The sequence below is a fragment of the Lepisosteus platostomus genome, chromosome 5 (assembly GCF_059453375.1).
Source record: "Lepisosteus platostomus isolate fLepPlt1 chromosome 5, fLepPlt1.hap1, whole genome shotgun sequence".
NCBI lineage: Eukaryota > Metazoa > Chordata > Actinopteri > Semionotiformes > Lepisosteidae > Lepisosteus > Lepisosteus platostomus.
The window spans coordinates 14,809,446-14,825,761 of NC_142615.1; the positions used below are offsets into that span (position 1 = coordinate 14,809,446).

Here is a 16,316-nt window from a genome sequence, read left to right on the forward strand (position 1 = left end):
ACAGGACACACACAGACTCATACACCCTGGACAGGACAGCAGTCCATCACAGGACACACACACACTCACAAACCCTGGACAGGACACCAGTCCATCACAGGATGTTCAGTGCCTCTCTCTAATAAAGTAGAAACGCAACATTAAACTCCGTTCAAAACGGGAGCAATCACCAGGAAACCATAGGGAAGGGAGAAGACCTGTACCTTCATGAGTCCGGGTTGTGAAAACTTCTTCTGGCAGTTCAAAACGTTTCGAAGAGACTACAGCGCTACCCTGTTTTCCATTTCTATTGTGTATTATTATACAGTCATAAGTATCTGTCCTGATCACAGAGTCCCCCTCTCACTACCAGGACTGAAGCCCAGTGCAGCACGAATAATAATAATAATTAATAAGTCTGGACCCTCCACTCAGAGCTCTTCCCAGGTCAGGGGGATCCCCTCCAGCCCCCCCAGTGTGCAGCCCCCACCTGGATGATGCTCCAGTCCGCTCAGCACACAGCAGCTCTCAGTGGGGAGGAGAGCAGAGGGATGGAGCCAGTTCAGAGAGGGGTGTGAGTAGGAGGCCATGATGGGTCAAGACCAGGGGGGGAATCAGGCCAGGACACTGGGGTAACACCCCTACTCTTCTCCAGAGACACCCCGGGATTGTTAATGAGCACAGAGAGTCAGGACCTCGGTTTGACGTCTCATCCGAAGGACGGCGCCTGTTTACAGTCCAGTGTCCCCCGTCACTATACTGGGGCATCAGGATCCACACAGACCGCAGGGTGAGAGCGCCCCCTGCTGGCCCCACTCACACCTCTCCCAGCAGCAACCTCAGTTTTTCCCAGGAGTCTCCCCTCCAGGTACTGACCAAGCTCCCACCTGCTGGGCTCCAGTGGGGAGGGGGCTGCCAGCTGGGAGCTGCAGGGTGAGATGGCTGCTGGGCAAACGATGGCTAAAGAGCTTCCTAGGACACCCTGGACTTCGTGGTCGACTTCCTGCTCTTCAGACGGAGGTGGCTTGAAATCTGTCTCGTTTCAAGGAGTATTGGACACGATGCCCCCCCTGCTATATTCTCGCCAACTGGTGGCTCGCCGACGACGAGGGCTCTCAGCCTCAATCCGTCAACCACAAACTCTCCGGGATGAAAGAGAAGGACAGACTCTGTTCATTCGTTTCGGTGGGGGGGAGGGAAAAAAACAAAAGCTAAACAGATTTTTTTTTAAAACCATTTTAATGATGCTTAACAAAAGAACAAAAATTACAATACAGATTACGTCCAGTCTGGGGACCCTCAGCTTAGGTCCAGTCCAGTCTAGGGCCCCTCAGCTCCGGTCCAGTCCAGTCCAGTCCAGTCCAGATCTTAGCAGGCACAGAACCAGGAAAGGAACCTGGAAAGAATATTGTTATTGCAGGTGTGAGGGACATAGACACAGACGTCACCATGACATCAAACAGCAAGAGGAGACTCCTCCTTGAATCACAGACATGACCGGGCGGCACCCCCCTGTCTGCTCACCTGCCCCTCCTCTTCCTCTTCTTGTCCTTCCCGGCAGCCTGCTCCTCTTCTCCCTCGCTCTTCCTCTCCTGAGCAACGGTCTCCGCCACTTCCATTGGCTCGTCCTGATCTTCTGTCTCCACCGACATGCAGCTCAGGGACTTCAAAAAGATGCACCAGCGCTTCTGAAGCAGAGACAGGAGAGTCACGTTAAGAGTCGGACTGGACACTCCAGGACATGAACACTGCACTGAGAGAGAGAGGGGTTCATACAGACACATGACTGGACACTCCAGTACATGAACACTGCACTGAGAGAGAGAGGGGTTCATACAGACACACTGACTGGACACTCCAGTACATGAACACTGCACTGAGAGAGAGAGGGGTTCATACAGACACACTGACTGGACACTCCAATACATGAACACTGCACTGAGAGAGAGAGGGGTTCATACAGACACGCTGACTGGACACTCCAGTACATGAACACTGCACTGAGAGAGAGAGGGGTTCATACAGACACACTGACTGGACACTCCAGTACATGAACACTGCACTGAGAGAGAGAGGGGTTCATACAGACACACTGACTGGACACTGGACAGGAGTAAAGAGAGGATCAGAGCATTACCCACCTTCTTTTTCTTCTGTCTCACAGGAGGTGGTGATTGGACCTCCTCCAGCTGGAGTCCTTGGAGGGAGAGAGGGGGCAGGAGAGGGACAGCACAGGGAGAGAAAGAGAGAGACAGGTGAGTCAAGTGTCCCAAGAGCACAGAGACTCTGCTGAGATCACACTCGCAGTGAGTGAGCCTGGGTGTAGCCCACTAATACTGACCCACTGGACACCACAGGACAGAGAGGAGGAGGAGGAGAGAGACACACTGCCTGGACACCACAGGACAGAGAGGAGGAGGAGAGAGACACACTGAGGACAGAGAGGAGGAGGAGAGAGACACTGACAGACAGGGCTGAAAGAGAGAAACACTGAGACCCAGGGACAGACAAGACGGCCAAACTCCACCACAGACAGGACAGGAGGCAGGGTGGGACCAGCACTGACCTCCTTCCTCTCTCCTGCCAAAGGAGCTGTCTCCACCTCCTCTTCCTCCTGCAAGTCAAGAGACAGGCTGAGAGAGAGACGGGCTGGTGGGATATCGGCGAACAGAGCTGAAGGCAGAGAGCCGGGGAGACAGGCCCAGCTGGGACAACGCAGGACAGACAGAGAGACAGACAGAAAGGAAGGAGAGAGAGAGACAAAGATGAAGGCACAGAAAGACAGCAGGCAAAGAGAAAGATTGAGATTGAGGGACAAACAAACCGAGAGAGAGAGAGGAAGGAGAGAGAGAGACAGAGATCGAGGGACAGACAGACTGACAGACGGGGCTGAAAGAGAGAGACAGAGAGGCAGGGACAGACAGACAGCAGGACGAGAGAGAGACAGAGATCGAGGGACAATAATTTGGTTTCAAAATTTATTCTGAAAATATACAATCATTCTCTCCTGAAAAATATCGAGTTCAAATTATACATTATGTACAATATTATAATCAACATATGGCTAATCATCAAAAATAAAAAAACTGTACTGGGGGACACAGCTGGCTGTGCTGTTCTGGACAGAACACACTGAGGTCCAGTTTCCACCTCCTGCAGGATCAAACAGCACCCCCACTGGCTCTCCAGTGAACAGAGGGACAGACAGAGAGGCTTCAGGCTGCAGGGTGACAGTGTCTCTGTGAGCTGAAAGACAATCAGGACAGAGGATGATAGAAGAACACACTCTGTCAAGAATATAGAGCCCTCTAGTGACCCTACTGTAGACCTGCTCACCGCCCACAGTGACGATCACAGTGCTGATACTGCTTCCCTTAAGGTCCCTCACTGTGTAGTTGGCCTGATCAGCTGGAGTGAGGGAGCAGAGTGTCAGAGAGCTGTTCTGCACTGACACTCACTGTTCGTACCTGGGGCCAGGGAGCCCTGTGTTGCTCAGTAAGACTATACAAGACTGGACAGATCCTGCAGGATCAAACAGCACCTCCACTGGACCAGCAGTGTGGAGGGGGAGAGACAGAGAGGCACCAGGCTGCAGGCTGTGGACTTCTGAGTGAGCTGAAAAGGGACAGGTAGAAACATGTTGAATATTTAGTTTTACAACAATACCTTGAGTTTGGACTGCGATCAGCTTCATTTTGTATTTCAGCTGTGAAAATGCAATTTCAAAAATGCACGCCCCAGTCATGTTAGGTTCAAGTTACAGTTGCATCACAACTCAATACATTTGCAATTCACTTCAAATGTTGTTTTTGTTTGATCCAGTCTGTCCTCACCTAAAGGAGATATGGACTCAGTCTTTGGAATTTGTATATATATTTCAGTGATCCCTCAGCCATTCCTTCTGTTTTGTAATTCAATTTCTCTTTTAAAATTCCTTCCCCACTTCTAGGACCTGCAGTTGCTGAACTCCACAATGGCTTCTAATGGAAAGTCTGTGACTGAGACCAAGTAAGTGTTCACTTTTTTATGAAACCATTATTTATTTTGGAGCAATGAGCAATTCTTATATAAATACAATAAAATCATTATGCTCAAACTATGAGAGAGAAAATTAAGGATAATTTAAGAAATCAGTCTTAGCTTGTTTCTATACACAGATGGTATTATTTATTTTCAAAGGAAACCCACGAGGATTCCCCTGGTGTGCAAGATGTGCCTGAATACTTTTGATCAGCTTCCTGCTCACTTGAAGAGGGTGTGTATGAAGCACGCCACGGCAGAAAAGATCAGGATGGCTTCTCAACAGGCGAGGAAGGACATGATAAATCACCTGAAGAACATCGTGGATTACAACAGAATAGAGATCGTGTCTGGCGAGGCAAACAGGGCAGTGGTTGTAAGACTGCTGGAGTCCTTGGCATTAGGGACTAAATATACTAAACGTATGATGCTAAAATGTTATTTTCACATATATTAATGTAATAAATGATTGCTTATGCTTTATGCACTACTTCACTGCTTCACTGCTCTATGCTGTCTGGAAATAAATCCTCAGACTGCTTACTGCCCTGGGCATGTACCAATAAATCCGAATGCACATCTGAATCCCAAACAGAATCTCTAGTAAAATACGATCATTTGTGAAACAGGCAAATGACTGTCTCAGGGGCCCATTCCTCATTCTCAAGACACATGTATGTAGGACGTACACCATGCATTGAGCAATAGGGACTGAAGACACCACAGGTAAGGTTAGAAGTCATTCTGAGGTGCCACATGTGAGGGATACAGCTAGGCATCTTAAATGCAGGGTTTGAGAGCCTTCAGGAGCACTGCATCCTTTGAGACAGACCCGTGCGTGTTAAACAAATGATCATTTCTTTCAGCATTAGGGACTAAATATACTAAACGTATGATGCTAAAATGTTATTTTCACATATATTAATGTACAGATGCAGCCATTCAAAGTGCGCGGTAAAGACACCGCAGTACAGATACCGCAGGTAAGATGACACGCGATACCGCGGTGCGTGATTGGTTGACCGACAGGGGCACTCGTGGTCCGTTGGTCTGTCGTAGAAAGACTTACTGTACTGTAAACGTCTTTACTGTGCCCGTTGTAGATATTGAATTTTACCACTGAAGGGAAATCTTAGTAGCTGAGCATAAAAAGAATAGGAGCATACTGTAACGCGTGTGAAGGCCATAAACGATATTAATTTTGGAACGTAAACATACAGTATATGGCTGGTCTTGGTACTTTAAAGAAAAAAATACGCACCAGTATTCCATTTCTCCCTAAACATTGTAAGCTTCGAAGTCTTTAACTAACGTGATACCGGAGTCAACAAGCATACTTTTAGAATTTGATTAAAAGGGAATATAATATGGAATCGCGTATCTCAATAATTTAATAACGGTATGATTATATCCGTGTACTGCGGCAGAGCTATGTAGGGCTGTTTCGCCTGCCTGATCATGTGAGCTCTCTTGTAGCCTACTGGTCTAGGTGCGTGACCACCAGCTGGTAGGTTGGGTGTTCGAATCCAGCTGGTACTGGACTTTTCATTTTTATTTATTTATTTTTTAATCGCGTAACATAAACATATTACCGTATGCAAACTGTACTGTATACAGTATGTATATGTATATTTAATGTCTTAACTGTGCCCGTTTAATTGAATTTAAAAAAAATATTTAACACGAACATTAAGCTGCTTACATCTTCCGCCTGAGAACAGTCACCCGTTGCTACCCAACGCAGAATGGTGATTGGCTGACACCATCTGACACCCCTCTGATTGGAGAAAAAAGACGTGCTGGTGTGCTATACCAGGAAGAGGATTCTTTCCATTCAAAACGTGTATTTTAAAAGTTTAAGAAGTAAAAACCTTACAGCGTACACAGATTTCTAAACTGATCAGGATCGTTATCTTTGTCTCATGCATAATAATGTTCACCGCTCTGTCCAGCAAATTAATAATAAACTTTATTTTATATAGCTTTTTAAACGAATAAGTAATTAGATTGCTCATAAACCTAATCACTTGCTTTTTCTTTTTATTTAGGCTCAGATTTCAACTATAGATCGTATTATTAATAACCATAATAACAACCAACCAACAAAAACAACCATATAAACATAATACCAACCAAAAACATAGATAACAACCACAATACAAAATCAAATAATCAAACCATTTTACACTCGCAAAGTCATCCAATTATCATAATCCCGCCCCTTATGCAAAACCAAACCTTCCTCCCATCCCAGTTTATCCTGTTTATCATAAACAAAATCCACCTCAATTTTCAACATAAAGCATTACACAAAATCAATACCTCAACACTCCATACTCAACAACGATAATTCACAAACAGCCAGAACATGTAACTACACATTCCCAAACATACCTACTTTCCATAGCCCCGCCCCTTATGCAAAACCAACATCCCTCCCCTGTTCTCTCTCTCCCCTGGCGGTTGTAATTGTTTTTATTTTCAAATAAATTTTAGCAAAGTCATGTATTTTAAAAATCTTAAGATTTTTCTATTTATGTCTTTATTTAGTGGTTTCATTAGTGACAAAGGCTAAACTTTCTTGGAAAAATGTCTTTTATGTAAACCATGTTTGCTATTAATTCATTCAGGGCTAAAATATGTTCATTGTCTTCTAATGAAAGAAGGGTTCCTTTCGCCGTAGTCGAGAGCCTAGCCTTTAACTAGTAAGTACTGTATTTACTGGGTTTTTGAGGGGGGGGGGGGGTGTCTTTCGCTGGAAATCTCGCCTCCTACTTTGAAAATACCCGTGAAACCGGTTCAATTCGTCACAGCCAGCACTCCTGCAGAGAGTTGGGTTGTACTTGCAGTGTATACAGTACACGCGTTATGCTCTTCGTTAATGTCTGTGAAGTTTTATTTAATCTCTGAGCCATACTGATTCTTCTGGAAGCACACCAGTATTCCACTTTCTCCCTAAACATTTTTAGGATCAGAGTCTTACATGTGGTTATTTCGAAAACGTTTGTACGTGCTCCTTCTTACCATGTTACTGTTTACCGTTACTGACCATATTAAGTTTAAGTGCCTGTGGGCACTTTTCCTGTCCGTGGGGGGTGGACCGTCTTTCATTAGAAGGTTAGTCTGTTCTACTCTGAGAATGTAGGGGGGGGGGGGGGGGAAGTGCCCGCGGTCATTTAATTAGTATTAAAATCTTAGTTATCTTTCTAGTTCACAGGTTTGCATGCATAATTTAATTTTGAAAGCCACTGAGACATCAGGTACTACTGTTGTATTTATGAAAAAGAAACAAAACAAAAAACATACTAACAACTGTGCCATCCTACTCCTTAGTTAATACATTTTATTATTCATAAACAGTTAACATTGTTAGCAAAATATTTTGAATTATATTTAACCCTATTTTTTCTTTAGTTTTGTATTTAACTTATTATATGATAGTCAGACTTAATGTATATTAATGTATATTTGAACAATGAAAATATATTTTTACAAGATTTTACATTAAGCACTTAAAATTAATATGGTTAATAATAGTAAACTGTAACATGCTGTAACAAGATCGGTTAAACTTCGAAGAAAATCCTTTCAGAGAAAATGTTTCAGGTGTGAAGAACAAACCTGTTCCCACACACCCTGCCCCCACTACCATTAGAATATACACAAACATTTTAGCGTTTCATTCTGAGCAGAAGACCCTCACACCTGAAGAGTGCTGGCTGTGACGAATTAAACCGGTTTTACAGGTTTCAATCACAGATTGGGACTCAGTAAAGTAACACACAGCGCCAGTGGATTTGATAATACTGTACCTAACCAAAATCCGCAATATGGAAACAGAACCTGTGTAATTGTTGATAGATGATGTACTCGTAACATTTTTTCAAGACGAACTACAACATTTAAAAAATGACTTGTATGTACTTGATATCTCTAATCAATCCACGGGTCCCAGCACAAAACGAAAGTAAAACGCATACCGTTTCGCGCTTCTTATTAGTTGCTCAAAAGTAATTTGACCGTATGAAATGCATAATATAAACCTAGAAACATATACGTGAGCAGTACTTAAGCACTGTAGTATCGGTGTTAAGACTTACCTCTCAAATACTGTAAATCAAGTTAAAAATATCTCAAGAACGATTCTGGTCGTAATGAAACCATGTTTCGTGTATGTTTTCTTTTTCATCTTGAAATAACTCATTTCTAAATACCTTTTTCACTGTTAACATCTTGTAGCAACTTTGCGACAAAATATACACTCTGACAGTTCATCCTGCTACCAACATTAAATAAAACAAATCTTAAGATTTCTATATTTATGTCTTTATTTAGTGGTTTCATTCGAAGCTTACAATGTTTAGGGAGAAATGGAATACTGGTGCGTATTTTTTTCTTTAAAGTACCGAGACCAGCCATATACTGTATGTTTATGTTAAGATTTCCCTTCAGTGGTAAAATTAGATATGAATATTCAATACTTAAACAGGCACAGTTAAGACATTAAATATACATATACATATTGTATACAGTACAGTTTGCATATGGTAATATGTTTATGTTACGCGATTAAAAAATAAATAAATAAAACTGGAAGGTCCAGCACCACCATTATGTTTATATGGTTGTTTTTGTTGGTTGGTTGTTATTATGGTTATTAATAATACGATCTATAGTTGAAATCTGAGCCTAAATAAAAAGAAAAAGCAAGTGATTAGGTTTATGAGCAATCTAATTTCTTATTCGTTTAAAACGCTATATAAAATAAAGTTTATTATTAATTTGCTGGACAGAGCAGTGAACATTATTATGCATAAGACAAAGATAACGATCCTGATCAGTTTAGAAATCTGTGTACGCTGTAAGGTTTTTACTTCTTAAACTTTTAAAATACACGTTTTGAATGGAAAGAAATCCTCTTCCTGGTATAGCACACCAGCACGTCTTTTTTCTCCAATCAGAGGGGTGTCAGATGGTGTCAGCCAATCACCATTCTGCGTTGGGTAGCAACGGGTGACTGTTCTCAGGCGGAAGATGTAAGCAGCTTAATGTTCGTGTTAAATATTTTTTTTAAATTCAATTAAACGGGCACAGTTAAGACATTAAATATACATATACATACTGTATACAGTACAGTTTGCATACGGTAATATGTTTATGTTACGCGATTAAAAAATAAATAAATAAAAATGAAAAGTCCAGTACCAGCTGGATTCGAACACCCAACCTACCAGCTGGTGGTCACGCACCTAGACCAGTAGGCTACAAGAGAGCTCACATGATCAGGCAGGCGAAACAGCCCTACATAGCTCTGCCGCAGTACACGGATATAATCATACCGTTATTAAATTATTGAGATATGCGATTCCATATTATATTCCCTTTTAATCAAATTCTAAAAGTATGCTTGTTGACTCCGGTTTCACGTTAGTTAAAGACTTCGAAGCTTACAATGTTTAGGGAGAAATGGAATACCGGTGTGTATTTTTCCTTGTGATATTTTAAGCTCTAGTTGAATGATAGGTGTCGCATTTTAAATCATTTTCGTAGCTAGAAATTATGAAACGCCCTGTTAAAAGCAAGGAAGTTTTTATGCCCCGTTGAAGTAAAACAAAATGCCTGACAAAGTATGGCTTGGACAGATTCCAAGTGCTTGTACAAATGTGCTAAAGAAATTATACTTTGAGTATACAGCTTGTCCAAAGTCATCCATTATTAATACTATTAGTAATATCTTCAGTAAAGGCTTTGATGCATAAATATTTCTGATAAAGGTAGGTTGTGTACTTTTGTCCAACTGAGCAATCTTGCTTTCATAATATATACCAACATTTTAATGACTGATGATTAACATGCTGTAATACACAGTTCCAAATTAAAGGCTCAAATGCTGTACATGAGAGGTTAAGCTCCCCCTGGCGGTTTTACAAGGCGACGCCGGATAGTTAGTCACGTGACACACGTGACACACGTGATACCGCGTGATACTGCGTGATACTGTGACACGCCCACCGGGGTATGCCGCGAAATACCTCACCCATTTTGAATGGCTGCATCTGTAATAAATCATTGCTTATGCTTTAACAACAAATCTTATTAAAATAAAAGCTTAAGTTTTGTATTTATCTTGTACCATAGAACATGATTTTCTTTGTATTTCATGCCCACAAAGTGTCCAAATGTTCTATGATCATTTCTTTCAGCATTAGGGACTAAATATACTAAACATATGATGCTAAAATCCTGAAACAATGATGTGCTCCATCTCGTCAGTAGATTGGATTCCAAAACTGATTTGGGTCAATATACATTACCTTTGAAGATAAGGTACAGTCTACTGTAGGGAACCATCAACGTAGAAAGCATTGGCCTTCCCTGGGGGGCAGGTAGGTGCAAAAGATAAACCTTTATCCTATCTTTATCCTAAGATAAGTGGCTAAGCTCATCATGTTGCCATAGTAGACAAAGTTCTAAAAAATGTTAAATAACTTTTAAAAAAAGCATTTTGGTCTTTCAGTACTGTACAAGGTGAATTAAACTGTCCCTGGTAATGCAAAGTAATTAGAAGCATCCCAGAAACTTTATCTCTAGAAACATTAGCTGTTTTATATCATGTAATTTAGTGTGATGTTGTCAGAATTCAAGGACATTATCACACACAGAAATTGGTTCAGTTATTTGGTTCAGAGTATTTTGATCCCGAGTTCTGAATCCCAAACAGAATCTCTAGTAAAATAGGAGGCACTGGACTATAAATACCCATCCATGTTATAACACACTCACCAAGGGTTTTTTAGTTTAACTCTGAGCTTTGAGAGATTTAATACCTATGGTACCCATATTCATCCTTTATTTAAGGGAAGTACACATCCTAGACAAACAGGAAACCCTCTTGCCCCAAGGGAAGACCGGTACTTTGGATGATAATGATTGAACCTGGCTTACAACAGACATCTTTTGAAATGGTAATTCTTTCAGGTGGCTTGGCAAACTTCCTGCCCCAGCTAAGACAGGTACTTTGGATGTTAATGCTTGAGACTAGACATCTTTGGAAATGGTAATTCTTTCCGAGGGCTTGGGAAACTCTATTTCTTTGAATGCACCTGCACTCTTGAATATACTTTAAACCCATGCTTAGCCATGTTTTTAAAATTAAATTATAACGATTTCTGTGTTTGATAATGGTAGCAAAGGCTTACTGGATACGAGTGTCAAGTGTCGACACGAGTGTGAGCAGCGTCGATTCGAGTGTGAACGGTGTCAACACGAGTCCTGTTGTTCCGTACAGTGTCAATACGAGTGTGAACAGTGAGTCCTGTTGGTCAGTACAGTGTCAATACGAGTGTGAACAGTGTCGACACGAGTGTGAACAGTGAGTCCCGTTGATCAAAAAAGTATCAATAAGTGTGAACGGTTAGTCCTGTTGTTCAGTATAGTGTCAATACGAGTGTGAACAATGAGTCCTGTTGCTCAGTACAGTGTCAATACGAGTGTGATAAGTGTCGACATGAGTGTGAACACTGAGTCTTGTTGATCAAAAAAGTATCAATAAGTGTGAACGGTGAGTCCTGTTGTTCAGTATAGTGTCAATACGAGTGTGAACAGCGAGTCCTGTTGTTTAGTACAGTGTCAATATGAGTGTGAACAGTGAGTCCTGTTGTTCAGTACAGTGTCAATACGAGTGTGAACAGTGAGTCCGGTTCTGTACAGTGTCAATACGAGTGTGAACACTGAGTCCGGTTCTGTACAGTGTAAACTCTTGCTCTGCACAGTATTAACGGGTGAGAACATGTGTTTTATTCTTTGCAGAATTAACACAGACAGATACTGCTGTTGAATACTCCATAGTCAACAAACCCCGAGCCGCACAAAGTGAGGATCTTTTACTTCTATCTATTAAACTAGCAGAAATAAAACATCATGATAACCTCTTGCTGCTCTGTCCAGTTTTAACACAAGTGTGAACATTTGTAATAATAGTGAGTCCTGCTGTTGTGTCCAGTGTGAATACAAGCGTGAACAGTGAGTCCTGTCGTCTGAACAGTGTCAATACGCGTGTGAACAGTGAGCCCTGTTGTTCAGTATGGTGTTAATGTAAGTCTTATCCTGTATAGTATAAGTTAACATAAGTATTGACCCGTATCCTGTTCTCTACAGACATCACACTACCCAACAGTGATGTGGAGTACGCCACCGTCAACAAACCGAGAGCAGCACAAAGTGAGGACTTTTTTAACTCTTTACCACAGTATAAAACCCACAGGAGTAATGAGAATGACACTAAAAACAACAACACTGATAGTGAACAAGAGATTTTGAACAATACACATTCTAGTCAGATTTAAATACCCCCAGACTTGACCGTTGGAAGTAGTAAAAAAATGCAAATTATTTTTTTTCTGCGTGCAGGTTTTCTAAGAATTGAAGAAAGGTTAAAAACGAGAGAACGCCATTCGGTTTTTCAAGCCTGTCTGGTAGTTAGTGATTAATTGGACCCATGATTTCATCCTCCTGTATCTGGAGAGAAGCCAGGGTATCGGCATCAACAACAAGGCTGGGCAGCTTGTTCCCCACCCGCCTCTGTGTAAAGACGCGTCACCCATTCTTGGTTTTATTTTCACCTTTCACTATACGTGAAGAATTCCAAAAGGTGCACAAATGCTCTGGAGCTATTCTGTGGTTCGGCGATGTCTCTGGAGCCTTTTGTCACAGTGTGCAACTTCCCTGTGTGTCTCCCCGAACACAGGGTCTGACTGAAGGGGCACTGACCTGCAGGAATGGGAGGAGACCGAGCTGGGACGGTTCTGCCACGTCAGCGAAACTCTGGACCCCGACTTCATCTGCCAAAGAAACAGCAGCGTCAATTAACTCAGCCAGCGAGTTCAACTGTCGCCTCCCTTCTCTCCATCTCCTACTGTGTTTCATTTACTCTTCCTCACTCTGTCTCCTGTCCGGTTGTCTGCACTTAAAACTGAGGTATTTCCTGTGATCTCCTCTCTCTCGCTGTGTCTCCTGTCCTGTGTGTTTGTTACTGAGGGATTCTCTGTGATCTCCTCTCTCTCGCTGTGTCTCCTGTCCTGTGTGTTTGTTACTGAGGGATTCTCTGTGATCTCCTCTCTCTCTCGCTGTGTCTCCTGTCCTGTGTGTTAGTATGTTTGTTACTGAGGTATTTCCTGTGATCTCCTCTCTCTCACTGTGTCTCCTGTTCTTCAGTGTTTTAATCCTCTTAAATAATTTAGCTCATTCCTCTCTCACTCACTGCGACTCCTATCCATTCTATGTTCAGTTCCTCTGACTTGCCTCTTGCATCAGCGCTAGCAATATCATGCATCTATTTAATTTAAAATTATTGATCTGTCACCTTGATAGTTCGATCTCGGCTACAGTTAGCATAGATGGCACAATTAAAAGGACGATGAGCTCAACATCTGTGCGCGTCTAATTAACTGAACCGTACAGAACATCCTGCCTCAGCTAGTCTCTCGCTGGCAGGGTCGCCCATCGGCGAGACCACGTCTCCAGGAAATTCTGCGGACTGGACACCGCGGGAGGGTGGGGCTGTGTTTCCGCACGAACGCCAGAAATCACTCAGGATCTCCAGAGAGACTCCTGTAGCCTTACAGCATCACAGTCACAGGCCTCAGCATTGCAACTGTATAATATCAAAAGCCCAGACACCCTGAGGTGAGGCCGACCAGTCTGAAGTATTACCTGTAAACACCAGGCACACTGGAACCTGACTTCATCGTCCACTTAGCGCAGAGGTGGGGCGGACAGTCAGATTTCTGGGGAGAAAAAAAACAACACCAGGAATTTAGCATACTGAAAGGATCATGGAGTGATGATCTGGCTGAACCCGCTTGGCTGAGGGCTCCTGGCCAGAGGACGAGGAGGCTGGGACCCCCCCTGCACAGCGAGGAGGAGTGACCAGGGGGGGTCCCGTCGCATCATCCAGGTGGGGGCTGTACATTGGTGGCGGTAGAGCGCATTGAGTGGAGTGTCCAGAAAAGCGCTATATAAGTGTTAGCAATTATATAGCTCAGCCCCTCAGTAGTTGAGATCTCTGTTATACCCATCTAGAAACATGCAATCAGCATGTTATTGCTGAAGCAATAGTCACAACATTATTCCACACCTGGGTGAGAGGCGGGTTATGATGACAGTCATGCTTTCTACACCTTATACTGAGCTCAGAAATGGACCGGGCGGACATCTCACAAGCAGATCCCTCCGCGTATAAGAAAGGCAACTTGTCTCAGCAAAAATACCACGGATTCACATCCAAAATATGATAAAAAGGCAAAAACCCCACACTTGGAATGCAAACGTACCCTACAAAGGAAACACGGTTTTAAAACCAACTTGATTTTCCCCTGGAGAAACCTTTTTATGGACACACATCGCATCTATTACACATGTAGAACTAAATATAAAGATAAAACTTAATATAAGAAGTCATGACATATCACACATGACAAAGTCTGGTCCAGAATAAACAGTTTACACTGACCCACCTTTATTTAACCTGGTCACTCACTTCTATTAACTGTTTAACTGCGTAACAAATGAATATGTGTTTCAATTTGGGATCTACACCTGGGAGCCCTGAAATGTTGGCCAGAGGGGAGAAGCTGATATTCAGACGTGAGAATATATTATGATGTTGTTTTTCACCTATCTAATCAAAGCTTGTTCAAAAATGATCTGATTATAGGACACACGAGTTTATAATCATACTCATTCCACTTTTTAACCCCGTATATATGCACAATATGAAACGTATATACACTAAATCTCACGTGTGACTCCCATAATATACATTTCTTTACGAAAATTAGGAACACTTATTACAATTATCAACCCCCCATGACGAGGCAATATTTCATACCTTTGTTTCTTTGTGGGTTCAAAGTTCTGTCCTGTCGTTTCACACGTAATGTTTTGGTAGTTATCTCAATTTTCCTTTGCAATTATCTCCAAGATCATCATCAACTTTTTGTAAAACGCTATGCACAACTGATATTTAAAGAAAGTCCTGTACCAAAAGGTCTTCGTAGGGAAAGACAACTTTTTTTTCCTTACGTCAGTCGCTACACGGTTACTCTTAAAATCCATTCATCGCCTTTAAAAAAAAAGTTTCGTTTTTTATTGTGGTTCACTGACATTTCTGTCACAATTCTGAGGGACCCCAAATAAAATTAACTTGCCGGTATAAAGACGCCGGCGAGGTTAAGACAGGTATGGAGCCACCTGCGTATCTAACGGACGTTTAAAATAAAAAAAAATGGCGTGTAATGTTCCGAAGGGCTACTGTTTTTTTATAGTTTGTCGATTGTAAGGGACGTGGGCCGCGACAGAAATACTGGTCGGGGTGGGAAAAGGTTTATTGATGGTTTATTGTACCGCTACGGTCACAATTGACTCACCAGCAAAGATGGCGCCGAGGCCACATCGACTCCCTCCCGCCCTGCCTCGCACCGAAGCTCGAGCTGCGGAGCGCGACGCCGAACCGCCGGTCCGCGGGCGCGGGCGCCGGACATAGACGTCATAACCCCTTCCGAGGCGCAGGAATTATAGATCACTGTAGTTTCTTCTAGACCCGGGTTAGGGACAGTGTGCCCTCCGTGAGCGTCTTCTGAGGAAGCCAGTGTCTCATGGGTGTCCAGGCTGGGTACCATCTGTCCATCACAGGACACACAGACATACACACTCACACACCCTGGACAGGACACCAGTCCATCACAGGACACACACACACTCACTCACACACCCTGGACAGGACACCAGTCCATCACAGGACACACACACACAACCTGGACAGGACACCAGTCCCTCACAGGACACACACACACTCACACACCCTGGACAGGACACCAGTCCCTCACAGGACACACACACACACACACACTCACACACCCTGGACAGGACACCAGTCCCTCACAGGACACACACACACAACCTGGACAGGACACCAGTCCCTCACAGGACACACAGACACACACACTCACATACCCTGGACAGGACACTAGTCCATCACATGACACACACACACACACTCACTCACACACCCTGGACAGGATAGCAGTCCATCACAGGACACACACACCAGGGCCAGTTTTCCCAGAAGCCAATTAGCCAAAAAGCCTGTCTTTGGACCCGGAGAACACAGGGAGAACATGCAGACTCCACACAGACAGTCCCCCCCCCCCCAGGTCCAGACCCGAGCCCGGAGCCCCCCGTGCTGAACCCCTCTGTACAGACGGCACACAGCTCCGTTGTTCCCGATTCCCGAGGTGATCTGTTAAAAGAAGCCGGTG

General features: G+C 43.2%; 2 long non-coding RNA genes across 2 annotated transcripts; one reads left to right on the plus strand and one right to left on the minus strand.

The window, feature by feature from the left end:
* Window positions 1-1,397: 1,397 nt before the first annotated feature.
* LOC148663904 (uncharacterized) lies at window positions 1,398-15,503 on the minus strand. Its single transcript, XR_015936452.1, has 6 exons — window positions 15,426-15,503; window positions 13,711-13,784; window positions 12,769-12,839; window positions 2,546-3,594; window positions 2,121-2,176; window positions 1,398-1,667 (listed from the first exon to the last, which is right to left on the minus strand). It is a non-coding gene; the product is annotated as an uncharacterized LOC148663904 (long non-coding RNA).
* LOC148663905 (uncharacterized) lies at window positions 3,807-4,489 on the plus strand. The gene is made up of 2 exons (XR_015936467.1): window positions 3,807-3,987; window positions 4,159-4,489. It is a non-coding gene; the product is annotated as an uncharacterized LOC148663905 (long non-coding RNA).
* Window positions 15,504-16,316: the final 813 nt, after the last annotated feature.